The sequence below is a fragment of the Manis javanica genome, chromosome 6 (genome assembly GCF_040802235.1).
Source record: "Manis javanica isolate MJ-LG chromosome 6, MJ_LKY, whole genome shotgun sequence".
Classification (NCBI taxonomy): Eukaryota; Metazoa; Chordata; class Mammalia; order Pholidota; family Manidae; genus Manis; species Manis javanica.
The window spans coordinates 47,001,297-47,021,073 of NC_133161.1; the positions used below are offsets into that span (position 1 = coordinate 47,001,297).

Genomic DNA, 19,777 nt, shown 5'->3' on the forward strand with positions numbered 1-19,777 from the left:
TTTTTGGTATGCTTGATTTTGGATTAGGAGAAAAGAAATAGACCATCTCCTTGTTAATATCAAAACAGTGTAGTAGATGAAGCCGGTATAAGTGGATGGGACAACTTTTACCTGTCCTTAAGGCCCCTCACCTGCCCACCTCTGACCACATCAGCCACAAGAGGTTTTCCTCCAGCAGATGCCGATGTGCACATGTCATCAGTGCAGTGTGGTTTCGCAGCAAATCGCAAACCTGTGGACCCTGTTCTTTGTGGCTCCTTTGTGCAGTGCGTTTGTCTGCACAGCTAACTTGTGATCTGATGGAGGGCAGGACCATGTCTCACTCTTTTTAACTTATTTTACTAAGAAAGACCTCTTGACATCAGGTAGGAACTTGCTAATGTTTTGAATGAATGAGTAGATGGATGGATGAATTAATGAGTGGAACAGTTTCTTAGTCTTTACTCAAAATCAAGCCATGTAATACTCAGACATGCTTTCTGAGTAGATTAAAAGTCAAGAAGGTAGACTGTGCATGAATGTTCTCTGAAGTCTATGTACAATAGCAAGGAATTGGAGATGTCCTGAATGAGTAATAATAATGAGATAGGATTGGTTTCATAACTGGTACATTCACTGCTCTTCTGCATAGCTTCTGAAAAGTGTTGGTTATGTAGCAACTTAAAGAAACATGTTTGATAAAATGTTATAAAAATGGCATTCCAAGTTATATGTATGCTCACAGATATTTGGGAAACCCAGTTGCACAGGAAAAAAAAGGAAATTCACTGAAATGTGAAGACTAGTTAAGATGGTAGATATGAGTTATTTCTTTCCTCTATTTTACAAATGCCTTGGAAAGTGGCTGAATTGCTTTTATAATGTAAAAAAAATAGTATATTTTACTAATAGGGGAAAATATATTAATTGTGAACAGTTTCTGAGTTGGAGGGTGAGGACTTACTCTGTAGACTTTTCTGTGTCATGGAAATGCTTTATGATTTTTTTTAAGGGAAAACACTAGTAGTTTAGCAGCAAGGGCATAGTAACAGTTTCCAGAGTGACAGTTAACATTATAGGAAGAAGATGGAAACTTATGTTTAGAAATGACAGTTGTCTTGAGCCATTTAGAATAGGGAGACACAAGTCTGCTAAACTTGGTAACCTCTGAGAACATCTCTGTTTAAGAGCTTTAACACATTAGGCTGTTTATAATGATGATTCTGTATCATCAAGTAAACGCTTAATTATGTTCAGTAGACTCTGTTTAATAAGGCATGGACTTAGTGCCTTTTTAGTACTTAATTAGTACTTAAAGGCACTTGATAAGATAAATTTCATTTATCTGAAAATTCACTCATGTGAAACACCTGAAGATGCTAAGTCTTCAAGTATCATGGGGTAGCTCGTATGCCCCTCACAGCGGGCAGGTGGCAGTTGGTCAGGCTTGTCAGTATTACCTGTAACGTAGAAATACTGGCCAGTTGATGAGTGGAGAATAGCTCTCCCTAATTTAGTGTTGGTCTGGTCTTTACAGTCGAGAGATTTCATCAGGATGTTGGCTTCTTATCTTCTGGCTTCTTTTCTTCAGCATGTATAGGCATTTCCAACTCTTTGCTTGAATTCTTGTTGGCTTGCCCAGCATGGCCCTCCTAAAGGAGTCAAAGTGACCAAACCCTGTTGATATTTCTTTGGAGGAGAGAATCACAGAAGTCAAGAAATAGCATTTGGAATGTTAGCACAGGGCTTATTTCAGGCTATCTAGGAAGAACATAAAAGTGACATGAAGCAGTGGAATGCTACTCAATAATAAATAAAACAACAGACTCCTAATCCACATGGCACATGCATGAATCTTAAAATCTTCATGCCAAGTGAAGGAAGCCAACACAGAAGACTTCATACTGTATGATGCCATTTACATGAAATCCTCGGGAAGACAAAACCGGAGGGACAGATCAGTGGTTGCCTGGGGCCTGCAATAGGGGAAGAGTCTTGATGAAAAAAGGCAGATAGGGACCTTTTGGGAGGTTATGAAGATGTTCTCTTCTTTCATTGTGGTGGTTACACAACTGTGCACGTTTGCCAAAACTCACCAAACTGTACACTTAAAAATGGGTGCATTTTATTTTGTACAAACTCTGTTTCAGTAAAGCTGTTTGTAAAAGTTAACACGGAGAGACCTTCAAACCATTTTTCATGCTCCTTTGAAGATGAATTAGTTTCTCAAACCATTTTCAGTACTGTTACTGTTTGTTGGATGTCTACAGGAAACTACCTTGCTGAGTGTTTAAAAATGCTTCATATGACTTCACTCAGGGTTAAGTTCAAGCGAGTGATTGATTAAACTACAGGGCCAGGGTGCAATTTCTCCTCAGCCTTGGATTTTCCTTGTCCCCATTTCAATATGTGCTCAGGTGTGTTTTCGTATTTGCTTCCAGTATTTTGGGAGGCATGACCTCATAGTGTCCTACCCTCAGTACCTGCAAAAGCAGATTGTGCCTTGGAGCCTTGCCTGGGGGACCTTTCAGTGCCCTGGACATTTTGGTGACCTTCTTGTTGGACCTTCCATTTGCTAGAAATGTAGATCAGGCTTAAAGGGGATTGAGGATGGGGGCTTTCTTGTTTCCTAATGGTCTTGGCTCCCCCATTCCCCATTCAGCAGTGCAAGCTCACTATGGACCTCTGTCCATCTTGCAGTATTGAATGTGTTTTTATGTTTTAGTGGAAAATAATTTTTAAAGCAGAAGAGAGGAGATTGAGCTCATTTTCCAAGCTAACTAAAAAGCAAATTGAAAAAGACCAACCAAAATTAATTTATAAATTCCATCAAAATTTATATTTTACTGTTCTTGGAATATGAATAATGTTGGGAAACCAAGTATAATTTTTCAGCAAATTTAATTTTGATTGAAAAAAGCTGAAATAGAAAGATTAGGAATTTTTATCCATCTGTCCATTTTCCTGCATTTTGGGTGTATAATTTAGAGTCTCATTTGTAATATAAATGAGCATATTTGCTGCTAGATGATTACACTGTGATTAAACTGTGATTATGTATGCTTATTTTTTATGTCACACTATTGTTTATTTGATTTAACTTTCTCCTTTTTTTAGTTGGTGTTTTATTCTTTTTCCTTTCCGTCCTTTCTGTAAAGAGTTTGTGCAGGCCCTGATGTAGATTGTGCCCTAGCCTCCTGGTGACAGAGTGGTGTCACTGCTGATTGGCAGGCTGGGCCTGAGACTGGAGCAAAACTGCAGCTCCCATTGTTTCCAGCAAATGTTTGCCTCTTAGGGCCATGGAAATTGATGACTGAATAATGCAGTGTACACACACTGAGAACTTACAATTCCAGACAGAACAGTCTGTTTTTCTTCCAATGCAGTGTGCTGAGAATATGTGCAAAGCTTTCTTGGTCCCGTGTCTTCAACTCTATCATTTCCTTTAATATTTCAACCTTCTACAAATCAGCAGTATCTTTAATCTTGTTCTTATTACCAGCTCAGGGTTAAGCATTGAACTTGAAAGTGATATGCTGTTTGACCTTGGGTTTGAATTCCTTTATCTTTAAATTGGGAGGATAGTACTGCCTGCGTCTAAGGGGATGTGGTTTAGAAAAGCTAATTAGTGATTATAAAGCAATTCATAAACATGCTTAGCATTGAAGAATCTGTTCCAAGTTCTTTCTCTCCTCTTAATCCCCCCACCCAGCAACTTTAATCTGTATAGCTTCATTTGTTAGTCCACTTCTTCCTTCCTTCCATCTACTCATCCAGTTTTCTTTACAAGCCACTTTCTATGTGCTTGGGGGATTCAGTAATGAATGATATTGACTCTAACCTTTTGGAGTTTACATTTTAGTAGGAAAGACAGATAATAAAATAACAAACAAGACCTGGCTTATGTTTTTAAGGGCCACTCTGGCTGCATTGATGAGAATACACCATAGTTTACTTTTGTGAATAGTATAATTTTCTTTTATACTTAAAGGATCTATCTGCAGTTCAGAAGACTAGACATGGGTAATGTTCCTTTTCTGCCTTACAGAGGGACAGACACTTCAGTAATTGCTAGAGGGGAGAAGAGAGAGTCCTCCCATTTATTAATTCTTTCAGTAAATACTGTGTATGTTATACCCCTAGGACTGTGTGGTCAGTGGAACATCATCTCCCAAGGATATGGTCTCTTCCTGTCATGGGGAGGCAGACACTCCAGCCAAGAATTACAATTCAGTGAAATACCTGCTCTGAGGAAGGTGTGTTCAAGGTGTAGTGGTTAGAAGCAGTACCTGAGGGAATCAAGAAAGGCCTAACCAGAGAAACAGGTAGCCTTGAACTCAAATTTAGAGGATACAGATGAGTTAGCAACATGAGGAAGTGTTAGGAGAGGCTTTCCAAGAGGGGAACAGCACTACAAAGGCTGGAGGCATCACAGAGCCTCGGTCTATGCCTGATAATAAGGAAACCTTCCAGTTCTTAAGGCATGCTTTATTTAAAAAGCCTAGTTTGATCTTGGAACTGAAGATAATATAACAACATAAAAGGTGAATTGAGAGTCTTGTTGAAATTACCTTGACATTAGTCTAAATACAGCTTTTCTGCTGAAGAAATTGGTCTGGTTTAAGAAGTATTGGCCTCTTACCAATTCCTTACAGAAATTTCCGGCATTCCATCACTATGTACCTAAAGAACGCAGAGGAAGTTCTTGGACTCCGCCTCTAGAGGTCAGACAGCTGAGTCTTCAGGGAATCTTTTTCTGAAACCTTCTCTTCCAGTTGTCAGACTTTCTGTGTAGGAGCTGCTTGTTCATTTTGTTTGTTAATGTTAAATTTCTAGAAGTCACATGTCTCTGAGTTGTGTCTAGATCGACTTTCTACTTAACATTTGGCTTGGAATTTCACTGGAACAGGACACAGGCTGTGGCTGCATCTTCTGAACCTGTGAATTTTTTTGGTACCCCAAATTAAAATCTTGGATAATATAACCTGAGAGCTTCCTTAAAATATGTGCTGTGAAAGAATTTCAAATGCACCACCACATATTCATAGCTGTAAATTTCTTAGTGTGCTGAAACATTTAATATTTCCTTCAACCATTCAAAAAGTTGTAACAGTTTGAATTATATTTGAACATCACTTGTATGGCTTCCTTTGTAAACTTGCTGAATTCAATGATTTCAAAAGAGTGTATTTGAAATATTTATACAAATCCATTGTTTACTATCTTTCCTAGCATTTTTTATCATAATATAATGAAAGAAAATTGATTTTTTTTTCACCAATCCCCACATTTGTGTTACCAGATCACCTCTTTGTTACATCAATATGGTATATAAATGTTATCATTTATTGTGTGTGCCATGACATGAAAACTATTGGCAGCACCAACAGAATCCATTGGGACTAGGTAAAGTCAACTGTAGAAACTTTTAAGGGCATACATGTTCTCGCCCTGCCCCAGACCTACTGTCAGAATCCCACAGAGTTTGGGGAGTGGGGCAGGCAGGCTTATGTTTCCTAGATTGCAGTCGAAATAGTGTAATGAGTATTTTTGTGTCTGCTAGTGTTCCTCTATTTTGACACTTTAGCACTTTGCTTTAGCTCAGTCTGGGCAACTGCGGTGTGTAGTCACTTCATTAAACCTTTACAGGAACTTTTCAACCTTCCCTGGTCTTCCTACCCACCTCCTTCCCTTTCCTGAGAGAACCCTGTCCTCTGTCTCCCCCGCACCAGCGTTCTCTCAGCACACTTCAGTGACTGTGTTACATGTTTGTCCAGAGGGCTGTTGCCCCCTGCTTCACGCTGAGCTCCTTGGAGGCAGAGTGCTGTCTTCATCCTGGTGTCCAGGGTCCACTCACCTAGGGGGCCCTCAGTAAGCACCTTGAATAAGTTCAGGGCAACAGGAAAACAAGTCAGTATTCCCTGGTCCTCCAGCTGGTGCAGAGAGGAAGGAATGAACCCTTGCTGAAGTTCCCTTGGGTCTTTCCCTTGGCAGTTTTGGCCACTTCAGGGACAGGCCGATGGCCCTTCAGTTCCTCATATTCTGATGGCAGCATACAAAGGCAGCGTTTTGTGGCAAAATCTGAACCAGGATCAGGTATCACTGTAGGCAGTCATGAAATTTGTCTCTGATAGTCAATCAAGAGTAGTAGAACAAAAGGGCATCAGAGCCTGGCCATGGGGCAGTAACTCAGCCCTTCTACTCTAATCATTAATCAGTCAGTTAATTAATGACCTAATTAGTCAATTAGTGAATTTTCCAACTAGTTAATTATAGTCAACTAACAACCTAGTCAACTAATTAATTACTCAGTTAACTAGTTAACTAATCAATTAAGGCTTATGTAATTTATGGTTTCCAAACAGCTTTCATGTATGTTATCACATGTGAGCCTCCTGCCAACTCTAGAAGGTAGTTAGTGTTGATGCCTCTCTTTTACACATGTGGAAATTGAGGGCAAACTCACAGAGCTCCTAACTGGTAAGTCTGGGAGTGAGCCCAGGTCTTTGGATTCCTAATTCAGTGCCCCTTTCCCTGTCCTAGATGTCCATAATTCCTTCAGGTCCTGTCAGTCTTGGCAAGTGTATGCTCAGCACAGAAATGAGACCCAGGACCCTGTGGAAAAAACTGGAAGCAAATATTCTTCCAAGACCCAGTTTGGATCAGACGCCTACTAAGATTTACAAATCGGATTTCCTTGTTCTCTTTGAAAGAAGTCTTTAGTCTAACTGAAAAGCATGTCATGCCTGTCAAAAGAAGCTAGCGACAGATGAATAGTAAAGCTTTCTGAGGATGAGAATAAAGGGTTTTTATTAAAGAGGGAATGCATAGCAACTTAATAATTACTGTTGAAATAGTCACAGCAATGCTTTCCATAATTTAATCTAACTTAATACTAACTGTCTCCTCCCTAGTGGCAATACATCAATTAATTAATAGTAGGTTGGATTTGAAGCTATGCCTTTATATTTAGGCCATTATTAACTTGTTCTCTATGCCTTTCTGACTTGGCTGAGTCTGTTCATAGAGTTGCAGAAATGAAAGTAGCTTCTTCCTATTTTCATTATGATTTCTACCAGCATCAGGATTTTAGAGTGTATGCTATTCTCTGTTTTACTCTTTTCTTGTAATAAACATGTAAGCCCCGCACACAGGGAGATTACACCTGTTTGCTTTGTAGCACATAGTAGTGTCGTCTTGCTAGTTTTTTTTTGCAAGAGACAGTAGAAGATAGTTGTTAAGACTTTGGGCTATGAGTGAGATTACCTAGAATTGAATTCTCACTCTACCATTTCACTATTGTGTGGCCTTGGGCAAGGAGTGTAACCTGCCGGTGCATCAGTCTCCCCATCAGGAAAATGGGTCACAATTGTATTTACAGGTTGTCATGACAATTAAATGAATTAACACATGTAGCGTTCTTAGAATACCCAATATGTTCTAAATACCAGAAAATCTGTGTTAACACTAGTAATAGTATCTTCATGGGTCCTCACTTGCTCTTCATTTCCAGGGTACTGAACTGACACAGTATTCCTTTGTTGATAAGTCACTCCCATTTGCCAGATGGCCTAAAACTATCCAAGTTGGCCATCCTGCATTCCTGGCTCCACTGCAGGTACCATTAGAGAGATGACTAGAAACGGCATTGGTGCGGAGGGGGAGGCACCATTCAGAAAGCATTGCCATCTCCATCCTGGGGATGTACAAGATGAATTATGCATAATTCATCCAAGAGCTCACCATTGAGAGGGAGGAAAGGACTTGCAAGGAAGTGCTTCTGATGCTTTGACACATGCTTTTGAGGAGCCCCAAGAAGTAGCAGGTAAAGGTATTTCTGTTTATTGCAGTTCTCTTGTCCCAAGTAGATTTAACCCTCTTGTTTTGTAATTGCCACAGGCTAGTGGATGGTCACTGGCAGCAGGACAGAGGGGCTGTAGATGAACAGAAGATAGGCTGCACAGAAAATGCTGCATCTTAGCAATTGAATGGCCTCATGCCTCTAGCCTTCCCCCTCCCCCCTTCCCTGCCCCACATTTTTTGTATGGTTGACTCTCTGTGTAAACCCCTTCTTGCCCTCAGGAGAGTTCTGAGAGGTCATACATCACAGTGGTCCACTCTGGTCTTTGGAATCAGATGTCCTGAGTCTCAGTCCCAGCACCACCACTTTGCTAAGCAGTTTCATGCCAGTCACTGCCCCCCTCTGTGCATTGGCTGCTCCACTTGTAAGATGGCATCAGTAAGACTAGCTCATTGGGTTGTTGATCAGAAAGGGGTCTTGCACAGGGTAATCATGTAGCAATAGTTGTTGTCATTTTCTAACCTCAGGCTTGAAGTGGGAATGACCCAGCCCACCCTCCAGCCCTCTGGCTTGCCTGCTCATCTCACTTGTTGGCTCCCTCATGGCGTATCTCAAGACTCAGTACCTCTGGGAAGCCTTCCTAGCAGTCCCTCTCTCCTCACACCACATGCCTCTGGGCCTGAACAATTGGTACTTATGTCAGTATTGGGTCTTATCATGCAGTATTTTCACTGCCATTCCTACTGGTCTCTCTCCTTAATTAGACTATATATCTGTGATGACAGGTCTCCGTTATTCTGGCAGAGACTGAAGTGCCTGGGGTGCAGCAGGTGCTCACTAAACATGGGTGAATTTGAGCTGTCCTGTCATACCACACATTCAGTCTCCTGCTTGACTGAGCCCAGCCTGCACCCACCTCGGTTGAGGTGGTGTTTTTGTCTCGATTCTAAACTCGTTACTGTTTCTGGACTCATCCTTGATGGAGGAGTACAGGCAATACCTTTATGTATCTATAGTCAATTTCCTTTTTCCCTCTCAAGGGAGGCCGACTTCTCATTTAAGAGATCACAAGAATGGGAAAAAAGTTAATGTGGCAGATAACAACTTGGGTTTAGAGTTAAGAAAACTGGATTTGAATCCATTTTTTAGCTGTACTTCCTCAAACAAGTAAGTTAAATTCTATGTCCCAGTTAACTTCATCTGTAAGATTAGAAGATTATATGTTCTTCACAGAGTGGTGAGGGTTATGTGAGATAATAATTGCAAAATGTTCAGCACAGTGCCTGGCATATAGTGAGCTTTGAATAATTAGTCCCTGCTATGATTATGATCATTGTTGTTATGTTTTTGGCTTCCATAGTAGCATGGTAGATTGTTAATGCTAGCCATACATTTGGGAAAAATGAATATTTTTTGCTTTAGTGAAACAGAATGGAAAAAGGTATTTGTACAGTTACCAATCTCAGCAGCTTGTAGAAACTTCATTATATGGTGTTGCTTAAAATAAGAAAGTCTGTACTATAGCACAAGACGTTAATACAGGAAGAAAACTAGAGATGAATGTGTTGATAACCTCCTTCTATGTAAATACATACAGACAGACAAGTTTATGTTGGTACCACCTACGTAGCCAAAATACAGCCAGTTTGTTTATAAGTATTTTGTTTGTGGTGTTGCTGTAATGTCACTTCACTTCACCCTGAAATGAATTTTTAAGAGGTATTTTACAGTTCATCCTCTTTGCTATTGATCAGACTTAAAAAGTAATTGCTTCTTTTGAAGCTCTCTTTTGCCCTTGAAAACATCTCCTCTGTGTTCTTTCAGCACAGTGCCTCAGAATGTCATCCCCAGATGTCCGTGTGAGGCGGGGGGCTTTTTATCAGGTAAGATTTTGGCAGAAAGTCCTGAGTAAAGTTATTTTGCTATAAATCCAAGCCAGTTCTTATTAAAATAGCCAAAGAACATGTAGTTATGAGCACGTGGCAGAGTGCTGTTTGCTCTTAGAAGCAATTAACTGACATAAGAACAACTGTAAAACTCATAACATGTGGCAATCCCCACATCTTTAACAGTATGTTTTGTGCCACATGGTGAAAGCTCTGTCTCATATCTGCCTTTCAGTTAATATTTGTAGTAACAACGCAGTTCTGTTGTTAGGTACTCAGCCTGTTGAGGAGGAACACAAACACTGGGCCTAGAATTTTCCATGTTTAGATTTCCATGTTTAATCTTCACTCAAAACCTTTCTCTGTGTGTATGTAGTATAACGTGCATGTTTGTATTTCAAATAGTCTGTATCTTTCCATGGTAATTGATGATGTTACCATATAAGGAAAATATTAATGTCCCCCCCACTCATTACTTCCTACTTATCACTTAGGAAAATTGCTTCCTAGCTATCACTTAGACAGCATAGCTCATAGTTTGCTTCATTTTGAGTAACAGAGGAGGTACCACTCAAGCACCTATTTGATGTTTATTGAGCACCTGTAATATTTTGTTAAGTCCAGTGATGGGCATTTGGGAGGTGGGAGGAATCAGACACAAATCCCATCCCTCAAGGACCTTAGAATCCAGGAGAGATAATACTCATATAAATAACTGATGGAAGATAGAAGGTGGGAAATGGCAGTGTGAGAAAGGATTGGTCAATATTCTATAGGTGTTACAAATCCATCTATCTATCTATCTCTCTATATGCACACACATATCTTTCAAGTCTCTGTTGTCATATCCTTGGGAAGACCCCTAACATGAAGCTTACATTGTCACTATAGGACTGTGCTTTTAAACTAATTAAAATTACCTCATTTGGGTATACAAAAATCACTTTTTTTGGGCCTCTTATTGGTGTTTCTCACAACGAGGGTTGTGTTGTAGTTCTTCAGTAAAAGATAAATACTGGTAAATTTAAAACAATAGTAGAGACCCAACTGTGGATATTAAAACTGTAAGTGCTTAGTTACAAATAGACATTGGATATGCTTTTGATGCTTTTTATAATGGAGAAGTCTCCAAATTTAAAAAGCAAGGTATTGCCCCATATGTATGTTAATGTTCCTTTTGAAACAACCAGTACCAGTGGAGTGCTCACTACATGCCAGGTACTGACCAGGGCACAGTGGACAGGACAAGGAGCAAGAGATGAAACTTCTTCTTTTGTGAAAACTTGGGTTTTAGTTCAGGAAGACAGGGATACACAAATGAACAAATATACAAACAAGATAACATTTCTGATAGGCCTAAGTGTGAAGAAGGAAATAAGATAGGCAACGGGACCAATAAAAATGGATAATAAAAATTGTATATGAGTTTTATAGGTGAGAGGAGGGACAACATTAGTTAGATTCAGGGAAGGCCTATCTGAAGAAGTGAAATTGATTCTGAGACCAGAGTTATTGGAAAGAGTGTCTGGATGATGACTGTTCTGGGCAGAGGGAGCAGCAAGTGCGAAGGCCTGAGGTAGGACCAAGTTGGCCTGTTCAAGGAACAGAAGGAAGCCTCTGTGGCTGGAACATTATGAGTGAGGGTGAACGGGGAGGTGAGGTCCTGGTAAGCCTCAAGGAGTTACTGTGGGTAGGTTCAAAAGCTAGTGCACAAAAAGCCATTTATCTCAAGTTGAAGCTGAACCCATAGTATTAATGCTAGGCTGAATGCTCAGTCCTGAAAACAAGTTGTCACTAGGTGAAAGGAGACAAAGGAACATCTCTATTTCCTGTCCTGTGTCCTCCTGGCAGATTTTAAAAAGTAAACACAATTTGCACATTCTGTCTCACCATCTCTTTGTACCAGTATCTCTTTATCAAGGCAGCAGATGTTCTTATGCTCCTTTAATTTTATTTCCCCATTTTATCCCTTCCCTGCTATATCCCTAAAGTATTTCATTTTATAAACTTAATTTTACCTTTCTTCCCTATTTAATCAGTCTCAATAGAAACCCTGGTTTCTTCAAGGCAGTAGATTATAACTGGTGGTAGGAAAGCAGAAATAGAAAATAATTGATATGGTCTGGTCTGCTTATAAAATTTGTATTTTAAAAGAGGGTTAAGCAAAATGAATCTATTTTAATGAATAAGCTGGTAAAATAAAGATGTGTAAGCTATTTGAGAGGTTTGGAGGGTGATCTTTTCTGGAAAGCAGAGACTCATCCTTGCTTGTTTGGGAGTTTGCTTCTGTAGTTCCTTTCCTCCACTCACATATTCTCTCGAGAGTTCCATGGACATCGGTAAAGATTTTTTTGCAGCAGCAGTTGGAATTTGCACATTTGGGAGTAGTGTGAAGGGTCGGAGATGGGTTGGGGGTGAGGGTGGGAGAGAGTGGCCAGCTCTGTGGGTTTATTAATTGTTTGTAAATTGAATATAAATTGAGAGCTAACTAAATTCTGGTATTTTATTTGGCAAATTTCACCTGCACCTGGAGGATTAAAGAAAGCTAATTATGATTGACCTTCCTTCCACGTCTACGTTTCATTTCCACTCTATGTTTATTCATATGGGTGCAGGCTAATTCTGAATAATGCTAATGATGAAGAGCCATCATTACACAGAAGATCATTCTGTGCTTCTAATTAAAACTATGGCTGGAAATTGGTTCCTTATGCGTAGCTCAAATTGCCTTTGCAGTAATTTCACTTTATAACTTCTAGTTAATCCTCTCCTTACCACCCATAAGAATCCTTTCTTGTCCTTGAAGTTGACGCTTTTGAAATCTTTATGGGCAGTCCTAGTTTCCCCTAAGCTGTGTGAATATCCTGATACTTCTTCCTGCAAGTCTTCACATTTGTAAGCAAAATAGACTCTGCTCCATTTTCTCCCATTGCACTTTTAATGAGTTCTGGCACTGAAAGAAGACTTGATTTCATGTTGCGGTCAAAATTATAAATTAACTGAGCCTGACTGATTCTCATTCTCCCTAATGAATTCATTGCTAAATGTCTTTCAGCCAGACTGCCACATACAGTTCACTCTGATTAGTGTTCTGCAATGGCAATCAAGTGACCAATAACTCACATGTTTTCAAAATGAGCACTTACTACATTCCATTTCATCAGTTATAGTAGGAAAATTACATATAATGATATTCTTATTGGGGTTCCAACTAAGAGATGTTTTAGCCAAGAAACATCTTATCATGGGGGACAGTATGATCAAAGAGGTTTTCTTTTCTAACCAGTGTTTTATGAGTTATGGTCAGTCTCTGATCCATATGTTCCAGGTAAGATTGCTTAGCACAATCAGTTTGAAGATTTGTGTGCTGATTCTCTTTATTCCACTGACTTTCAAGAGCCACACCAGACAGTAGGATGTAGAGCTGTGCTGCTGCTTTTCCCGCAGCAGAAGAAATTTTGAGAAAGAAAAGTGACATGGCAAAGTGACAGCCCAGTTTTCCAACCTAGAGGTTAGAAAAAATCAGGCAATATTTGACTCTCTAAAAGAATGGTAACAGAACTGTAGGCAAATTGAAGGGTACGGCTCCGGGATAAGCTCTGTAGATTTGTGGTTGGTGCTGAGAAATGCTTACTTCGGTCATTTGTTGAATGAGTAAAAGAATGTGGTGTCCAGAGCTTTTTGTCGGTACGTGTAAAGAGCAGGTTGTAGTGGGCCAGATGTTTGTCTTTTTTGTTTGTTGTTTAGAGGAAAATGAGAAAGTAATTATGTCTTTGGTGATATTTAATTTTCCACTTATCTTGTGCATAATGTTGTATTATTTATGTAAGGAGAGAAGGATGTGGTGAAATAAAAAAATACTTTGGAAGAAGATAGGCTCTCTTTTGTTATTTCCCTAACCCTAGGTCCTAAGGGGAGAGTTCCTTGTGCATATTTGGGTAGTCATTTAGAAAGATGTTTTTGGTAAAGTGACAGGCAACAGATTTGATGGCCTTCTGTCGCTGTGAATATACAAATCACCAACATGCAGTTCACTCATATTTACTTAGGGTTCCTAGTCTTATGGAAACTAGTGGACACTGTTTAATAGTAATTTGGCTTAGGAATTACTGTGAAGGGTCAGGGCATCTTACAGTTTCATATGTAATTATGTTAAAACTTCATCAGAATCTGACGTGGGGTCTGGGAGTCTTTGTTTCTAAAAAGCTCCCCAGGTAGTGGTTATGAAAAGCTAGGTATGGACCCATGCCTTCACTGTCAGAGAACTATTATATATGAAGAACTTCACAGAATATGTCATTTTCATTTTGACTCTTCAAGTGGGTCTGCTTCCATTGTAAAGCAGTTCTCAGGCCAAATATTAAAAGGATAAATTATTCCCTGCCCTTTGGCCTAACACACATTTTGTATTCTTCTGTCCAAACTGTTGTGTTCAAGAGACTAAGGGGTATGGTGGGAGTACAGTAGACTCAGAAATGGTGAATGAGCACTATTTCAGAGAGAGCTAAATACCAGCTAGACTGGATATCACTGGAGTAGTACTTTAGAATTTCACATGTATTATCCCACTTGGCCTTCAGAAAACTCTTGGGAAATCAGTAATATAGATAGTATTCATTAACATCCTCATTTTCCAGATAAGGAAACAAGTGTAGAGTAATTAAGTGACTTACTTAAATTCACATGACTATTAAGTGTTGAAGCCATTGCAGGCAAGCTCTGTGATACCAGGTCTTGGAGAGGAGTGTGAATGTGAGCAAGTCACATAAATTTCTGCTCTGTTTATAAAGTATGCAAGAATTTACCTTTCAAGTTATGATGAGTGTATTCTGTGAGATTCATTTATGTTTTGACCACTTCTTGGTTGAAAAAATTTGAAGTTTATAGAATCTCAGGGCATAGTTAAAAGTTTTGGTGGGAAAAGGTCTCAATTTTGTTCCATTATAGTCTTTGGCTCCCTTTGAATTTAATGAGGAAAATTTGGTCTAATAAGTTCATTGAGTTGAAACCTTATATTAATATATTGTATGTATGTCTGGAGGCCTTCAAATAATGTATACACATTCATTAAAGTGAACTAATGAGCTAATAAAAATTAATAAACTTAATCACTTTAATAAAAACAATGAGATTTTTAGTGTACTTGTACAAATGACAAAATATTTCTATTGTGTACTGGCTACATAAACAGAATTTTTATTCTTTTTTTAAATTTAAACTCTTACCAGTAGAGAGTTAATGTTTAGGCATTCTGTCATTTTATATAAAAGAATCAAGGAGTGGTAGAAAGTTGCTGACAGATATAACAAACACATACAATAACTACATATACTCTGTCTTGCCAATGGGTTTCAGCCCCAGGGAAGTTTGCTATGGATTCAGTGTGACCAAAGAAAATGACAGCGAAATGTTCTTGGGGTGAAAGGGTTATACCCAACTTTATTTCCAGGTAGCAGGTCAGTCACTCGAATCCCGTTCACTCAGAGCGAGTCTGCATACAGCAAGCAGGTCTCTGCCTCTGGGCCCCTTTGTCCACACAGCCATCCTCTGGGCCCCTCTGTCCACACAACCGTCCCCTGGGCCTCTCTGCCTGCACAGTTGTCCTGCACAGCCATCCTCTGGGCCTCTCTCCTCTGCTCTCCTGCACCCTTGCAGTCCTGCCACTGTGTTACACCCAAAGCACTGGGTGAGCTCTTTTTATAGTCAACAGCCATGTATTGCCCACAGATGTGCAGTGAGCTAGTCAACGAGGGCCAGGTGAGAATCCTGGCCACAGGAACTCTCATTTTATCCACATACTCTGATCCCACTGTTTTTTTTTTTTTTTTTTTTTTTTTGTGTGTGTGTGTGTGTGTGTGTGTGTGTGTGTGTGTGTGTCTGTGTGTGTCTGTGTGTCTGTGTGTGTCTGTGTGTGTGTGTGTAGAAAGAGCCAGCAAGTTATCTGGAAGAATATAATGTACCAAGTTATCTCATGTGGTGGGGTTGTGGGTATTTTCACTTTCTTCTGTTAGCTTTTCTACTTTTTTTTTACAGTGAATATATATAACATTCGTAATCAGAAAAAAAGATATTTTTTAAAAAATAACTTTAACAAAAGACACAAACTTTTTCTCAACTGCAGTCCTCCAAGTTCATCACACTCAGAGAAACAGGAGCTTGTAGTTCTTGGCTATAGTACTGCTTTGTTTTCCCAAGTGAATCTTCTTTCATTACTCCTTATTTAATACCCCTTGAAAAATTGAAGTAACCATAGTGGTAACTTAAATACAAATCCCTGCATCCAATATTGCATTCTTATTCAAAAGGCAGGATGCTCTATCCCAGCGCAGGTGAGTCAAATGTCTGGAAATGGGACCCAGAAATCCACTTTTTTATCAGGCTTTACAAGTGATTCTGCTGAACAATTAAAGTTGAGCTTCACCATTCTGATTGTAGGTTTCCTCATGTGTACTTACTTTATAATGATTAAAGTATCTTCTAGATTGTTTTTTCATCCTCATAGTTTTTGATACATGTGTGCCCGCATACCATCCATTTTATTATCTGGAACACTAAGAGATTAAATGTTCTCTCTAAAATACAAGAACTAGCGGGAGTCATCCATTCAGCGATGGTTTGGGGAGTATTTACAGTGAGCCCTCCTGGAAGCCCTCCCACCGACCCTAGGCTGGAGCCCTGACAGTGCTGGAATGGGTCCAGGGAGAACAGCGTTAGATCGGAGAACTCAGTGATTCTCAAAAGCTTCTCTCAGAAGGCTACCGCGAACTTGAGTTTCCTAAAGAATAACTTTCTTTTCATTTCTCTCGCAGCCAGAACAATTGGTTATCTTAAGAAATAAGTAAATCAGCATCTTCTGTTCTGAGTGGTGCATTCTTTGGAAAAAATTACTGTGTCAGGAATTCACACAATGAGTGTGTTTGTTTTGAATGCATGCCATTGTGCTGAAGGTACAGGGCAACTGTCCTTGGTTTCCTGTTAACTGAAAGAATTTGTTGCAAGTTGGTGGTATCTTGCTGAATTGACCTCAGCAGGTGGCTCTCAAATGTAGCATGCATAGTATCACCTGGAGAGCTTGTTAAACCAGATTTGTGTGTGCATTGCCAAATTTCTAATTCAGTAAGTGTGGGACTAGGCCTGTGAATATATATTTCTGATAAGTTCCCAGTTATTACTGCTGATGGTACATCAAAGAACCCCTGGCTTAAAAGAAGCATTCCAGTGACCAGGACTGCAGTCTGTCTACAACATGTTTGATTTTTTAAATCAAAATTTAACGTAGCGTCCTTGAACTGTGGTTATCTAACCTCAGAGGGAATAGAGGGTTATCTTCTTTCTAAATGGATGGTAAGCTACATTTTTCTTTCTTTCTGTGTGTCTCCACTTTGATGAAACTAAAGTGTGTGGCACTTTTTTTTTTTCCTTTTAGACTCCCAGGCTAAATGAAGTACTAGTGGTGTTTCTCTTTAAGGGTTAATATGAAGTCAGGCAAGCCTGGTGAAATGGTTGTGTCATCCACACAAGTATGGCAGCTCCTCTGCAAACTGCCATTATTGCTCCCCAAGCGGATCCATTCTAGGCCAGCCAGAAAGATGAGGTCCTATTCCACTTCCACAGGTTCCTCTGGTGTCTGTATGCCCCAAACTGAACCCCCCAGCCCCACCCCCACCCCACCTCACCCCTAGATGGGCTACATCTAAGGGTGCACATGTTTTTCTTAACGTCATTTGTGTTTAATAGAAACTGTTGGTACCTTAAAAACTTAAGGCATGATGTTTTGGAAGAATCTGGCCATTTTCCCTTGGCTTAACTCTCGTAAGGTTAGTCTGGGAACCCTTGGTGTCTTGCCAATGGGTTTCAGCCCCAGGCAGGTTCACTTTGGATTCAGTGTGGTCAAAGAAATTGGCAGCGAAACATTCTTGGGGTGAAAGGGTTATACCCAACTTTATTTCCAGGTGGCAGGTCAGTCACTAAAATCCCCTTCACTCAAAGTGAGTCTGCATGCAGCAAGCCGGTCTCTGCCTCTGGGCCCCTCTACACGCATAGCCGTCCCAGTCTCTGTCCTCCGTGCTGCCACCACTCCAGCCTCTGCTCTGCTCTCCTCTCCTGCAGCCTTGCAGCCATGCTACGGTTCGCCCAGAGCACTGGGCAGAATTCTTTATATAGAGTCAATAACAACTTGTTGCGCACACATGATGTAGTGAGCTAGCCAACCAGGGCCAGGTGAGAATCCTGGCCACAGGAACGTCCATTTTATCCACAAACACTAAACAGAACCATTCGTGACCTAACACTGATGAGAATAATTACAGTGTGATTCAGCAAGGCCTAGAAATACCATTTTGTTAGTTATCTCTGATTGCTTGCCTTGGGGCCAGGGCGGCGCTAAGGAGAGCCAGGGAGGACAGGTAAAGGAAAATGGCAGCCCTAGTAGTGTGCAGCCCTTCCTAAGGGAAGATCCTCAGCTCTTGGGCTTTGAACACCAGATTGATGTTAATTGGGATTTTTTTTGTCTCAGCATTGTCAACATTTACATTCACTTTACACATTGGATTTGCATCTGAAAAGACCAACTATAATCAACATTTAAGGGATAACACTCATATTTGCATATGATTGAGCAGACATGTTAAGTAATTTTAGCCCGGCTGTTGCTAGGAAACCAATTAATAATGCTCTGTGTTTCATTAAAAACTGGGTTCTCTTTGCTTTCATTTAACTTCACAATTCAGCTGCTTGGGCTGCACTTTTTCTCCCTCAGTAAATTGTGACAGATAAATTATCGTTTTACTAAATTTATTTCTGTGATTACAGTTGTTAGTCATATCTGTCAATACAACTTCAAAGCTTTTTTTTTTTTAATGCTTAAGGTGGGGGAAACTGAATTTTAACTGTTAATCATTTTTCCCTCTATATAACTTATGGGGGATTTAAATCATACTTTCGTGAGGGCCTCACAAATTGTCAGTTAACAACAACAACAACAAAATTAAAGCAATCATCCCTGTCCCATAATTGCACCTTCACCGTGTGGTGACTAATAATTAGAATATTAGTCACTATTCAGAAAGTGACAGACAGCTGATTAAGCATTCAGCTGCATTTTGTTTCTCTCTGCCTTTCCCTGGTTTGTGGGCTAGGCTGGGTTCTGTCTTTTATGCAGTGCAATTAAAATTGCCATGACTTTATTTTACATAATAGACTTCTGCTCTTCTGAAGAGAAAATACATAATTTTAGCTACTATAAGTGCCTCTCTGAACCAATCAACTGGGCAGTTGCATTTAAACTGTAATGGCATATTGCAGTTCAGCATTTTGTAGTATTGATCTGGTCAGAATGCTCATTAGAAAGCAAAATTAGTTCCTATTCACATCTGTTTCACAGTATTTCAATTACTTTATTTGGGTGATGCCTGCAAATGCATCTGTTTCTTCAGCTTAGCTAAAATGATGATCTTACTCATTTTCAGAGGGCTAAATAAGGCAAATTAGAATCTGCTCTCATATTTTGTACCCCACTTTGGTCTTTGGATGTGAAGATAGAGTGCAAAAGAGGACATAGAATTTGGAAGCAAATAGCTCTGGAGTCAGGTTCTGTCCGAGCTCCCTCTTTTGGCTCTGTGCCTCAGTGTCCTCATGTGTCAAAAAAAGAAGAAAGGGTTGTAAACAGTGGGGTGGGCAGTGGATGCTTGGCAAACATTCCTTCCTTTGCCTTCAAGAACTGCTTGGGCACTGTATTAGTTTGCTAGGGAGGCTATAACATAACACCACAGCTGGGTTGGCTTAACCACTAGAAATGTATTTGCTCACCATTCTAGAGGCAGGGAATCCAAGATCCAGGTGTCAGCAGGGCAGGTTTCCACCAAGGCCTCTCTGGCTTGCAGGTGGCTGGCTCTTCCCTGTGTGTCCCCATATTCTTCCCACTGTGTGTGTCTGGGTCCCAGATTCATTTTCTGAGGTAAGGAAATGAAGATTGCACTGGAGCTCACCCTATGTGTCCCGTCCAGCGGGACTTAGTTATTCGTGGGGACGAGGGGGATCCGACCTGAAAGAAAATGGGGGCGAGAGAAGAGCGAAGGCAAGACAGTATTCTGATCAAGCCTTCAAATTTTAT

The 19,777-nt window shown here is 40.1% G+C and overlaps 1 protein-coding gene across 2 annotated transcripts in view; it reads left to right on the forward strand.

Annotated features, from left to right (window-relative positions):
- Positions 1 to 19,777, forward strand: part of JAZF1 (JAZF zinc finger 1) — a 354,562-nt gene that overhangs the window by 28,967 nt on the left and 305,818 nt on the right. Inside the window, exon 1 of one of the 2 annotated variants that reach the window (XM_073238671.1) lies at positions 9,644 to 9,663. The exons of the other annotated variant lie outside the window; for it this stretch is intronic. The gene's annotated coding sequence lies outside the window, so the exon portion shown is untranslated. Of the gene's footprint in view, positions 1 to 9,643; positions 9,664 to 19,777 lie in introns of those variants that run through there. 2 annotated transcript variants of the gene reach the window in all.